The 14,608-nt window shown below is 37.9% G+C and overlaps 1 protein-coding gene across 1 annotated transcript in view; it reads right to left on the reverse strand.

Moving 5' to 3' along the window:
• The window catches only part of ringer (tubulin polymerization-promoting protein ringmaker), a 76,367-nt gene extending 62,841 nt beyond the window's left edge, over window positions 1-13,526 (reverse strand). The window contains exon 1 of the mRNA XM_090383899.1: window positions 13,409-13,526. The gene's annotated coding sequence lies outside the window, so the exon portion shown is untranslated. The remainder of the gene's footprint in view (window positions 1-13,408) is intronic.
• Window positions 13,527-14,608: the final 1,082 nt, after the last annotated feature.

Raw genomic sequence — 14,608 nt, forward strand, 5'->3', positions numbered from 1 at the left:
GAATTACGTTTTTAGTTGTCTTTCGTTTGTGTTTAATTAAAAATGGTAGGTTACCTTTTTGCGGGACTTCGCCAGTTATTTGTCGAAAATTGGTCGTTTGCTGCGTCTCATTATTTATTTTTTTTTTTTCGTTTTTAAGAACGTTTTTCAATTGGGAATTACGTTTTTAATTGTCTTTCATTTGTGTTTAATTAAAAATGGTAGGTTACCTTTTTGCGGGACTTCGCCAGTTATTTGCCAAAAATTGGTCGTTTGCTGCGTCTCATTATTTTTTTTTCGTTTTGAACAACGAAATTAGTGTGTTTAATTTACAATTATTTTGGCTGCTGCTCCGAAAAAATTACTGTTCCCGATAATTTCGTTATTTTTCGGTTCCGCCATACTGTTATGTCGCGTGACATTCGCCACGTGCAGTTGTCGAGAAGAAGAGGGGAAACGCAGTGAGTGGGCGGAGTTACGAACCGTACGTCACTGCTTTCCCCCTCTTCTTCTCGACGTAATTGTCAAAGGGGCACCGTGTTCAGGAGTATTACCAAAAAAAATTTTCTTAAAAATGTAACCTTTTCCACAATATGAAATGGCCTGTTTTTAATTCAAGTTTGAATCGGCATTTTCGAAAAAGAAGTGACCACTAGGTCACTTCTTTTTCATTTAACAGGAAGGCTAAACACGTGGATACTTCTCCACCTACGAAATGTGTAACAAATTTTTTTTATTGCTAGTTAACCCCGAAATATCTTAAACGGCTGAACAATCTGCATCCCCCCCCCCTTCTTGGTCAATTTGCTAATGGCGAACCGAAAACTAAAACTTTTCGGTCTTGAGTGTTTTTCGGATTCGCCCTTTCCTAAAAATAACCGGAAAGTAGTGCTGTCGGAAAACGAATTTCCTGTGTGGAAAGTTTAACTGTCATGGGGAAAATTCAAAGCTATCGTTATAGAGTGTTGCATGGTGTTATATTTATTTATATTTTTAATAAAATTTAGCCTTTATATTTAGCTTGGGCTAAACTTTCGATTACACAGTGCCACTGGGCGTGGCCGACGAACAGTCGAAGTGAAGGACGTGATTGATCCTCCCCCCTTTCTCGTGGCGCGTGATGGGTTACAGGGAAAGGCCACGTAAAGGACCTGAACTGAGAAAAGTAGTTGCAATTAGAAGGGGAAAAAAATTACAGGGAAAGGTCACGTTTTTAATATTTGTTAGTGACAATACTTTCATTTTAGTAAAAAAGGGTTAGGTTAGTTTATGGTTTATTCGGACGGCTGTTACACAAGTATAGAAGCCGGCAGGCGAGGACAGTGGTTGAGGGCATCCCACTGATGAGGTTTATTTTTTTTTTGTGCGTTTATGCGGTTTCTTGATGATTTGAATTGTTTAGAAGTAGTGATTGTACGACTTGTTAGTTTGGAATATTAGCAGAATCCCCCAGCAAAAAAGTTTTTTTTTTTTTTTTATTAAAACTATTGCCTTTTTCATTTTCCTATATTTTTTATTTATTATTTTTGTTTCTGATTGCAATAATTTTTCTAAGATCCGGTCCGTCACGTGATCTTTTCGCCATGCAGCCTTTACTGGTCACGTGACAAGAGGGGATGAGCAACACGTCATTCACTGACTGTTCGTTGGCCATACCCAGTAATCTTACATTTAGCTTGATAAAATGTAGTGAGTTTAGATATATTATGGAATTTTGCAATGTTTATTTAAAAGAGATCAAATAAAAATGGGCATTTAATATTGGCAAAGATTGATAAAAATGTATACTTCTTTATATTCTTTCCACCATGCCATTTTTAAAAGCATTAAATGTTTGGCTATTCTAATACACTGAAAGGATAACGTGGCGTTCCTGGGCAAGACCACGCTGTCACCCCTCTCGTTGGTGGACGAACCCACCGCTTGGCATGTATATAAATTCACTGAATTCACGTAGACAGTAATTCGATGTCAGCATGGATAAACGTCGTGAGTTAACAGACTCTGAAAGAGGGATGATAGTGGGTGCCCGACGTATGGGTCACTATCGCGGAGGTGATAATAGAAATTGCGCTGTCCCGTTCGACAGTATAAAGAGTAGCGGGAATATGCCATTTCTGGAATAACATCTCATTGTGGAGAAAGGTGGTGGATGAACGCGGACATCTGTCTCGCATTGTTTCAGCCAGCCAAAGAGCGATAGTGGCACAAATCATCGCCAACTTCGAGGGAGGTACCAGAAACGTCTCCATCAAAACCATCAGGCGATCATTAGCCACAATATGTTATGGGAGCCGCCGACTCACCAGAATCCCATTGCTAACACCACGACACAGGACTCTACGCCCCAACGGGGCGAAAGGACAGACACTGGACCTTGGATGATTGGAGACTGGTTTCCTGGTCCGATGAGTCCCGTTTCCAGTTATTTCGAGCGGACGGGAGGGTGCGTATTTGGCGGAAACCGCACGAAGCTATGCACCCGTAATGTCAACAAGGATGTGTTCAGGCAAGTGGACGGTCGGTAATGGTCTGGGGCGTGTTCAACTGGCACACATTGGGACCTCTGATACGTCTAGACGCATCTCTGAACGGTCCAGGTTACGTGTCCGTCCTTGCAGACCATCTGCATCCCTTCATGGTCATCGTGCACCTACAGGACAATACTATTCCCACGGGACAGTGCGCCTCCCCACATAGCCGTGGGACTATAACATGGTTCGAAGAGCGTTCTGCAAAGTTCACCACCATGGAATGGTCTACCCGTTCAGCGGACATGAACCCTGTGGAGCATAAAGAAGCATAAAGGACCTTTCCACAGCATCCCAAAGGGGATGCTGTGGAAAGGTCCGTTCGAGCTTTAGATCCTCCACCCAAGAATGCGACGTAATTATGGACAGCGGTTCAGCAAGCATGGAAATCCCTGTGGAACGCTTTCGTGAACTAGTGGACTCAGTGCCTCGCTGTGTGACTGCTCTTACAGGGCGAAAAGTGGGCCTACCCGTTACTAGGTAGGTATCCCAATTAGTATTAGATTGGCGAAGTGACGCGAAGAAGTCAGGCTATTACCGCATCAGAAAAAAAAAAAAAAAAAACTAACCTTGTAGGCTGATAATAAATAATTGTGAATTCCTCCATAAATTTCTGTAGGCCCTCAACCTCCGATATTTGAAGGGATCAATTGTTCGTTGGCCCTAGGCACTCTCCTGAGTTTGTCTTTCAGCATTTCATTTCAGTTAATACATTTTTGCATCTTTGTCTTTATCTGTGCTGCCACCAGGAAACATATACACTCACTGGCCAAAAACTTAAACCTTTTGCAATTGTCATAACAGATTTCTGATAATCGGAGATAATCAGGAAGGTGTTATTATTGGAGCGGGCTTAGCAGCAGCCTCAATTGAATACAACTCTAAAAGGAAGAAATGCGGCAGAAAGTCGGCATTTCAAGAACGAGACCGCAAGAATCTAAAGTGAATTGTGCGTCAGAATAGAAATTCCAGTGTGCAGCAGATGGTTGAAAAATTCAATTTAGTTAAAGGTCCATTTCCAACGGAACCATGCTGCCGGAGTTGAATAATCTAGAATTTGGTAGTCTTGTATCTGTAAAAGCGTACCCACCGATATTGTACTACATCCGGTGGGTGCGGGGTTTGTGCTTCTTGCACGACAGTTTAATTGCAGACCCTGGCCTGGATCCTCGTGCCAGGGACGGGCACCAGGTAAAAGTTGCCCAGGTGTTGGCTGTCCCCTGGTGACTAAGTGGCCTGACACACAACACTCAACACACGCAAAAAATCCTTGAAATACTGACTTTATTTACTGTCCTGTTCTCAATTGAACACATTTTTAAATTAAGCTCAATTAAGTTAATTTAACTAGGTAAATAAATATATATATTTTTTTCGATCTTCATTCTTCGCCTCTCATGTCAGGCCCATTTAACAGTACTGTATTACTGTTAAAAACAGGAGTTCTAGATAGAGATGGATGTATGCTTAGGGGCCATCCCGACACGGTACACACACGTACCTATAAAAGCCGCTTTCTGTAAAAAAAAAAAAAATTTGACTGGACAGGTGTTGACAACGCGAAGTCTAGAAAATGATCACGTGGTCTCGATTATACTTTTTTTTTTTTGCACCAATGCAGGCTGAAAGTGTGGTGTGAGACCGTGTGACTGTCATGAAGCCATGCATCCAGACTCATGTCCACCACTCAAGCGGCTGGAGGTGGTATCATGGTATGTCGGGTGTTTTCGTTGGTATGTACTGAGTGCGCTCATACTGTTTAGAAAGTAGTTAACTCCAATGAATATCTTCCGGTTGTATCGGACCTCCTAAACCACAGGTTAGCATTCCTAGGTACAAGTCTTACATTTGGTAGGATTAAGCCATTGTCATTTCGTTAACCATTTGTGTAGTAAGTCCAGGTCAATTATGAAGCAATGATCGTAGATCTTATCTACGATCGTTTGCTATATTTACCCCCCCCCCCTTCACAGGATACCCTGAATACTTTCAGTATCATTTAGTAATATCGGGAACAAGAGTCGCCCCAGAACTGAACTGTGGGGAACTCAGCAAGCATCTCTGGCCCATTCTGAAGAAACGATTGTTTCTAACTATCCTTTATCTCTTTCCAACTATCCTTTACGTCGTTTTTTGCTATTTCGTTTAGAGAGGTCTGTTTCGATTCTCTTTGTCAACTAGAAGAATTTCTGAAGCCTTCTTCTAGGCTGTAGTTAGCCGATCTCCTCAGATCGGCAACCCCCTTGAAACATAATTCCATTATCTTTCTCACGAATTATTCCTCACGAGTTAAATCACTCGTGAGAGACTGAAATCCTTTACTAAAGTTTAAATGTATAAAAATGAAATATTGTTTATTATTTGTCCAGAAAAAAGCGGACCACCCCGGGACGTCTATGTGCCAGTAGGGTGTGCTATTTACTACTGAGGTATGAGATACCACACCTACAATGGATTACAAGTAGAGTACATGCGGGCTTGCCCCGGGATATTTACAGAATTTTACTTATAAATAAAAGTTAAAATAATACACAAAAACTTTGAAAATTATACGTGTAGTCTAAAGTTAAACAAAATTTATTTTTAGTAAGGCATACTAGTCAGGTGTAAGTGTCTACATAGATTCATCAGCTGATAACTCTCTAGGGTTTTCTTGGATGGGTGCCTAATTTGTTGAAGATCTCAAGGCTATTGGCAGGAAATATTTACCTCAGAGAATTAAGATTTGTCGGAGATAGCCGCAGAGGGAGGCAGTGGTCAGGGATGATCTCTTCTTGCCTTCTTTGGACCGGAGATTAATGATGATACAGCTGGAGCATCGATTCGTCCGCCCTGTTATAAGCCGTGCTAACGTGAGGGCATTTCTTTCAGCAATCAGTTGTCTCCAGGGGGTGGTTTCTTTCATCCAATTTCTTTATTTCGATGTCATCAAAGATGTTAACGATCCATAGATCCACTTTTGTGGATTGGTGTTCTTCATGGGGGGGGGGGGGCTGATTCCTCCCACTTGGGGAGAACATTTTGTTTTATTTGATATAATTGTACTGCCGTGCGTTGACAGATTTTCCTTACGAGACAATTTCTGGTGCCCGAATCCTTTGATCTCGTAATTAATATTAATTATTTGATATACTTATAATATTAATTATTTGATATACTTATTTATCACTTCCTTTTAAAAATTACTAAGTATATATATTTTTTTCAGCTCCAGGAGCTTTCTCTTGTTTTTGTCCCCGTATTTTCCCCTCCAGGCCCAGTTTGTAGAATGTTTTTTTTCCCTTCCCTAATATATATTATTTTTATTTATTTTTTTTTTTAACGGAGTAGGGCCGTGCTTAATTAATTTATCAAATAGTTCATACTACCTCCCCTGCAACTTAAATGTTATTTTCATTTGTGTTTCCCTAGCAGAAATTCACTGGGGCGACTATACTTCATTGAACTTTACACGGTCCTGTTATTGAGTTTTAAAGTTGAAAAATATTAATTTTTTTTTATCTGTTGGTTCCTTAAACATTAGCATAGGCACATGATGCAAGAAATAAAGCTTATATAGCATCAGCCAAAAAAACCAAAAAAAAAAACCCTTATTTCACCCATCCACTCGCTCCAAATGTTTGTCAAGTTCTGCCTTGAATCTATTTAAGCTATCAACTTCTACGACAGATGGAAGTTTGTTCGAGCAATCAACCACCCGCTGGCTAAAGGCAAACTTCCGCACATCTATCCTACAGTCTTTCCTCAATTTGAATTTATGCCCTCTCAGGCGATTATTCTGAGCAAGAGGAAGAATCCCATCAGCATTGAGCATGCTCAAGCCATTCATGTAGTCACCTCATTCATGTAGCCATTCATGTTTTCACCTCAATCAGATCACCTCGCAGAGGCGATCTGATTGAGGTGAAAAGTTTTAAAAGAGCGTTACGTAATCTGCAAACGGATTGGTGGGCTTTTATGGTGGAAAAATTATCCTAGCTTCCTTCTTCATGTGTGTATACAAAGGTTTCACAAAAACAACTTTAAATACGTAGATAAATGCTTTACATGCATAACAACTCAAACAAATACGAGCTGCGCAGAAATATGGGTTAATATATGGTCGGTACCATATATTAACCCAGGGGCTCACATCTGGTGAGTATGGGCTTGGCACAACAGGGTCCTGAGCTGGATATCATCATTCTTCTCTTTCTTGGGAATTCCCTTCTCTCTCTCGGAAATTTTTTTTTAGCTGGTGCAGCATAAACCTCAGGCTTCCTTCACTATATGGCTAGTAATAAAAAAAAATATTGTGCACTAACGGTGGCGTATCCAGGTATTATCATAAGGGGGAGCATGGCGTCCAGGTATCATCATAAGGGCGAGGGGAATGGCGACTAGGGTTTTGAGAACGCTTTCTGCGTTCTTTTTCTTTAATTTCAAATTTTTGGGGGCATATGCCCCTCTGACCACCCCTGAATACTCCCCTGCGCACTAATAAACACAAATGTTGTAGAGCCTACGGGAAGGTACGTTTATTAAATACGTTTCGCCTCAGAGACCAGCTTTGGGGATGTGCAAAGCAGTTATCATACAGAATTCGACACTAGAAAAGCACCTGACATAATGGTGATAAACAGGTTAAGAGAAATTTAAATTATGGTAATGGAAAGACAAGATACGGGTACAAGGACGACTACCAGTCAGTGCGTGGTATGTTGAATATCTCTATAGATTAAAAAAAGAAGTTTTCCTCCTAGTGATATTTTTTCGAGCCAATGGGAGAAGAGGTTGGTTGGTTATTACGAGTTTTATGGCGCATCAGCATCTAAGGCTATTGTGCGCCAAGGGAGAAGAGGGCGAGGCAATTACGTCACTACTAATGCAATTAATTATTGACAACTGCGTCCACACCGTTCACCAACCTCGTGCACGTGCTTCACTGTCTAAAATTTGATGTTCCATTGTAACGTGTTTTTTTTTTTATATATTAATGGATATCGTATATTTGTAAATAGTTTAGTATTTTGTAAATATTTACATAGTTCAGTTAAATATTTTAGTCCTGCTCTTTCGGATTCAACAATATTCCTCGTGTATTATGGAACCCAAAGCAAAAGGCCTTTTCCTAAGTGACCTATGTAAACGCAAGTAAATAATTACATATTGGGCTAAAATCTATTATTTGGGTATCACTTGTCTACGCGCAGTGGGCGTGGTCGTAGAACGGAGTGATTGTACGGTAGAGTTCTGTAATTGAGTAATTATTTTGAATGCTTTTTGTTTCTGATTTTGTGTCGTCGAAGGGGGGTGTGCTTAGCTTAGGTAGGGTGTTTATCTGCCCCCTCCCGCTGTTTTAAAATCGTAAAACGAGTTCCCGAATTTAAAGCAGCGGCAAGTGGGAGGATAAACACCCTAGGCATGTCAACCTGGGAGGAAAGGGGGCTAAAAACAGTCAATGGCACCTGCTAATCACCGTCTTCTTCCTGACGTTTAGTCGCAGTAGTAATAGTGGCATGTGATGCAAGAAAGCAAGCATATGAGCTTATGCAGCATCAGCCAAAAAAAAAAAGAAAAAATTTTTTTCACGACCATCCCTCCAAATGTTTGTCCAGTTCCTCCTTGAATTTATTTAAGCTATCAACTTCCACAACGACAGATGGAAGTTTGTTCCAGCAATTAACCACCCGCTGGCTAAAGGCAAATTTCCTCACATCTATTCCACAAGTATGGAGTAGTACTCAAGATCTGAATTTTTACCAGGCCTTTACCTAAGTGACCTATATAAACGCAGATAAATAATTACATAGTGATATTTATTTGATATTGAGAACGCCGTGCACTACAAATGCACAGGTAAATAATTACATAGGTAATTTCTTGATTAGATATCGATCAGTGCGTTTCGACAAGTCTTTTACGTAGAAAAGATTTTACTTACTCTGTCATACCTCTACACATTATGTAGAAAAGCGTGCGCGGGGGTTGAGGAGCAAAGCTAGTAGGGGGCGGAAGCCTCTAGTTAACATAAAAAAAAAAAGTCGAGAATTGCAGTTAAATTTGAACACGGGAGTGGGCTTTGTAGTTATGACTTAAGCTCGTTACAGTTTATTTTCACGAATTATTAATTCTTCATAAAAAAAGCCCAAGTGTGGGGGAGGAATGTTGGAGGAACTTCAGTTTTACAGTAGAATATTTGTTTATTAAATCTTGTGCCCGAGTTGTATCGTACGGGGAAAATTCGCTATTTTTGCAGTTGTGATCACTGCCAACATTCGCAACTTCCGCATCTGCAAGTAGGGGTATCACGTGACTGCTATAGTGATATGTTTCCCCTTGGAAGTTTCGTCACAGTGATGTGATCAGAACGTGCGGGTGGTGGTACTACGGGAAGGGAGAGGAAGTTAGAATTGGCGGCATAAAATTGAGTCGTTACGGCTTGTAATTCATAATGAATTGTAAATACAAGTACATTTTGATAGATTAGGAGAAAACGGAAAAATATTGGGATTTAAGAGACTAATTTAAAATACAATAGCCTTACAGCGATCAGTCTATAATTAATTACATATGTAATTTATTAATTATATAAACTGGCTTTTATATATCAATACTTAATATACGACCTACTGTCTAAAAAGAGACACGTATACACCTAAAACAAAAATTAAAAGCCACGTATAATGATTACAGAAGGGTAACGATATCGGCCACCCCACTAACTTTTCTGCGGTTTGCAGACAATTTGTGCAATCCAAGCCACTTGGTAATCGATATACTTTCAACTCTCGTTGTATTTAGCGGCTGGGATGACTCACATTCTGCACTTGCATATTTATATCAAAGTATCTTAAAAGATTGCGGTCTAATTATGCTCCGTAGATGGCTGCGAAATGTATCGCTTTTAGTATGAGACCAGCAAAGGATGACCTAGTTTAATTGAACGAAGGCGACACGAAAAAACGTGAGATTGATTACTAACTACACTTGCGTGATATTTATAGTGCAAATTTTCTAGGGAAAAGTGGAACTCTTTTGGGCGCACTCGTTTAGAGAAGGTCTCGAGTGGAGAATCAATTTTCTGCTTGTGCAACTAATTGGAAATATTCATACTATTTTAGCAAGATGTATCGTGCGATACTATTTCTATAATTTTTGTACAAAAGATATACCATATTGCATAAGGTCTTTTTCTAGTATATATTCGTGTTTACAGGTAGAATGATCACATTTCACTGTTATGCGCAGCTAATAAATGAACGAACCTCTACTTAACTTGCTCTATAAAACTTAATTGCGTGAATAAAGTATTAATTACAGGGGACGATTGGTAACTATTATTTGGATATTTTATCCAAGAAACTAAGCCGAAATCTATTTTAAAATGATTGAAAATAAGCCTATATTGGTCTGTTGAGCACAAGTCATTGAGAAATCACTGAGCGATTCATGATCTCTGTGGCCCCTTTTTACTCAAAGTGTGGAGTGGAGAGAAATAATGTCTTTGGATTATCCAAATTCTTCAGTGTAAAGGTTACAAATATAACAGATTCTGTTAGAGGGAGACTTCTCAAGTTGGTTTATTCACGTGTGTTTATTTGTTGCCTGAACTTCCCACAATACAGAATGTATTCCCTGACCCACATAAAATTTCTTAATCTTTAAAGTGGACGAAGTGTCACGTTTTTTTTTTTTTTTTTTTTGAGGGGAGGGGATAAGACGTTTAGAAGTGAATATTTAGGTGACTAATAAATGCAATGCAGTTTTGCTCTTAGAAATAGTTTAGTAGAAATTGTCTAATGGCAGCTGTAATACTGCAATAATGAAAGATTAAAAAAAAAAACCTAAATTTGCTTTGTATCTTAAAGCTTAGTTTTTAAAACAGAAATTCGCTTTAAATTTAAGCAAACGCAAAAAGGTTTTTTATATATTGTACGTATTACTCATTTTTTCATGTAATGTTTTAAAAATATTCTAAAAACATTAATACTGGAAAAAAATTGTAAAAACCCGTTTGAACTTAGAGGTACATTTGTGTACGTTGAAATTAACTTAATACAACTTTTTTAAATTAAAATAATAATATAAAAACTTTTCTAAGATTAAACTAACACGCACAATGGTTTCGGTTATAATAAACTTGTCACTGTAAAAATCCTTATTTAAAGTGTACAAAAATAAAGGGAAACCATTCATAAATGAGCGCTGCTACAAACAACTCGTCGTTCATTTTAAACGTGTTAACCCTTCCGTAAATATTGCGTCATATCTAAATATAGCACAGTTGTTCGGTACGACTTACATTTGATATTCAGTGATAACTGTGCAGTGCATTTGAAAGATAATACGAACAATAGTTTCATCACTGCTTTCAATTGAAGAGACAGAAGATTGTATAAAACGCCTCCCTTTGATTATTTTTGTATATCAGATAGAAACCTGTATATATATATATTTTTTTTTTTTTGAAACGGTGATTCTTTGAAAATGGCCATCTTCAGTTGGTTGACAAACTTCTTTTCAATGGCACTACTACAATTTGACTTGGTCTAATAAAAAATTATCATTAAATCTTTTTATAACATTGTGTAGCACAGTGCCCCTACTTTTATTGCTTAATTCTTAATCTGAAGTGTATATTTAAATTTATCATTAAATATTATATGCTGTAAATATGACGACTTTACACATTGTAATTGGGTGATTTCTGTTATATGTAAATAAATAAATAAATAAATAATAATAAAAAATAAACGCATAGAATTTCAAAGACGAACTTGTATGCTTGCTTATAAGTTCTAATTTCTTTCTCTGTAGTTCACTGGCAGGCAGCTATGAATTCTGGTTACCCGTCTATATTTTCAAACAACCATTCCTTAACATCAATTTGTCTTCACCACGGTGGCGACCGGCTACCATGCCATTAAGCATTTCGATTTGTCAACAGAGGCTTGCTGAGCCTCAGCCTCTCTAGTTTATAGAGCATTCTCAGCACTGTTACGGTCGGAAAGCAAAACAGCAAAAAACTTCTTTTACCACTAATAAATTAGTGTTAACAAAACTGGATTGATATTTGAATAATTTTATAATTCTGGGGTAGGTTTATAATTTGTTGAAGGTAGAAACGAAAAATCGAAGGCACAATGTCATTCCCAATTTGAGGTAAATTTACCAAAAGGGGGAAAAAACCCCATCTGAGTATATCCTTTCTCCATGGATTCAATATCCTATTGACTAGTTATTAGTTTTAGAATGATTATTTTGAATATATTTAATTGTGCTATTTGCGTTGGTGAAATAGAGATACTATTTTTGGTTTATTCAAATAATATCATCAATTTTGTTAACACTAATCTTCCATTAGTGGCACGAAAGATAAGTCACATTTTCAACATTTAGGTTCAGTTGATTTATCATTTCTGTAGTTAGGAATTGTTCCCAGGAATTCCCACCCCACCAAAAAAAAAAAAAAAAAAAAAAATTCTTTGCTTCAGCGGCTGGGGACAGTTATACACGTTGCTAGTGAGATTAACATTTCAGTCTGATTTAATAAGGCGAACTATCCTACCTAAAATTTTATTATGGCGAATCTCTGAATTAATTTGCAGAATTAATTTGAATGACATTCAGTGATCAAACGATCCGATGTATTACAGCAGCAGTTCCCAACTTTTTTGAGAATGCAATCCATTCTGACAATTCATAAGGCTTCACGACCCAAGTTACTCTAAAGAAAGACGGTCCTCAACTGGTAAATTTTTTTGAAAAATGACATCAGTGCGCCAAATGAATGCTATTTTCACGTTAACATTAAAGAAAAAAATGCACCTTAATTCATCGTGTAGTATTTAAATGACGTTGCAATTTATTTTATTTCAGCATCTCATTTGAAATAAATCCATACTAGATCAATTTATCAACTTTTATTTTCGCTTAAGTCATTTTTTAAATAAAGGGCCAAATAAAATTTACATTACGTTGCTCAAATAATAACAAAAATTTGCATATTAAGATTGAAAGAAGCAAATATAAGGTCGCCGCTTTTAATGAAAATCGTGTGTACTTTACAATTGTGTTGGCAGCCGTTAAATTTAAGATTTATATTTTAAAAAAGTGAAGCTGGGCATGCGTGTTGCAACAAATAGCGCAAGATTTGAGCGACGAATATTAATAGTGATTTATGTTGATTTGAGCTTGTGTTATAATATTTATCATGTTTTGTTAAATATGTCTGGACCCATAGGTTGGAAGACAGTGTACTACAGGAAACTGCATTCCTTAAATGATAAATTTTCAATTTACGACGATTTGAGATTAAGAGAAAATAGAGGGCTTTAATTTGCCTTAATTAATATAAATATATCAATTTCTTGGTTAAACTTTTAATATTAAATACAAATGATAAAGTGGTTAGTGTTTTCTTTCAATTTGAAAGAGAAATTACAACTTGGAAATACACAAACTGTGTTTTTATATTTTCTGTTAATCAGAATACATCGGTGGAATTGGAAAGAAAATGTTCCCCCCTTCTTCCGTAAGCTTTCATTGGACTTCTGTTTTGTAGGTATAATATTTTTTAAATGCATCTTTAAAATGGTGAATTTAAAACTGAACGTACAAGACTGTTTTATTTACTAGACTGGCATCTTTACTGCTTGCAGAAGCTGTAAAACGGTTTCATCTTCTTCCATCATCCACAATGGAGCTCATATCGTTAACTAGCATCACTGCCAATACTCTTAAATCCTCTCGTTTTCCCCGGCATGCTCAAGTACTCGCTGCTTCGGAGAGCGTTTTAAATCGATCGGTATAGTACCGTCTGAGACGGACAACGGATCACCAAACTACTCTTTACTGATCACACAAAAGAGAACATACCATAACACAACTACGCTAACCTGTCAGATAAATCTTACCTTTGTATTCGATGTTTGGAAGAGTTTTTCTGCTGCTGCTTCCAATGTATCCTAATAGTTTTGCTTCACTACCGTTAGAAATGAATGTGACAACTTCCAAGATAGGTGGTTGCAGCTCAGTTATTTTATTTCTTCCCGATAGATGGCGACGTATACGGATTGGTCTATTATATGTTTGGACCGTAGTCAGTATTATGAGTGGGAGGAGACGTGTGTGGGGAGAGCAAGAGTAAGGAGAATTTGTTTCTCTTCCCTCCAATAAAAAGGTGTGATGTGCTTCGGATGAATAAGTTAATCGGTTACGATTAATATGGCAAAAGGAAGCAGGAATTTCATATATTCCAATTTTAAGTGGAAAGATTTCTTAACTCATTTTTCATTTGTACTATGAGGTGTACCAGTAGATGACTTTCATCAACCGGTGAAATACCACCACTTTGCTTATTGGAGGCTTGAAGTGGTGAAACCCATGTTTAGTCTCTAGAGCAAAGTTTCCGGCATCCCCCTCTCCCCCATACTTCTCCTTCAACCCATGCACGGTACTAAGTACTATAGGTTTTGATACCTTTCGTGTTTGGGGTTTTCATAAAAAAAAAAAAAAGTAAAGTTCACGGACTATTGCAATGAAAAGAATACTAAGTGAAGGAGCTCAATTTTTTTCTTTTTTTTTTTTTTAGAGTATTCTCCACCTGATTAAAAGCACTTATTACACCATTCTGAAAGTTTCTGAAAAGGGTTAGCGAAGGCGTACAAAGAGATGTTCAGTTCATCGGTTACGCTTTTCTTTATATCCTCAACATCCTGAGATCTCTTTCCTTTGAGCGCAGTATGAAAGAGGAAGAAGTCCGCGGGGGTTCGATCGGAAGAGAATGGTGGATGGTCGATCTGTACAATCCATGTTTCGTCAGAAATGTCTTCACAACAAGAGTGGAATGGGCGGGGCATTGTCGTTCAACAAGAACCAGCTGCCTGTCGAAATTGCAGCCTCACCCTGGAAGTGCGCTTCAATAGTCTTTGAAGTACCTGTACGTAGAACGCAGCATTGACCCTCTTTCCCTTCAGGTACATATTCTTTGTGAATTACACTGTGTTTGTCGAAAAACATGATCAGCGTCATCGTGATCCTGGACTTCTGAAAACATCTTTTTTGTGCCTTAGTGATGATTTTCAAGTCCACTGCATGATCTGACGCTTCGTCTT

The sequence above is a fragment of the Mastigoproctus giganteus genome, chromosome 10 (genome assembly GCF_048544385.1).
Source record: "Mastigoproctus giganteus isolate SK-2022 chromosome 10, ASM4854438v1, whole genome shotgun sequence".
Classification (NCBI taxonomy): domain Eukaryota; kingdom Metazoa; phylum Arthropoda; class Arachnida; order Uropygi; family Thelyphonidae; genus Mastigoproctus; species Mastigoproctus giganteus.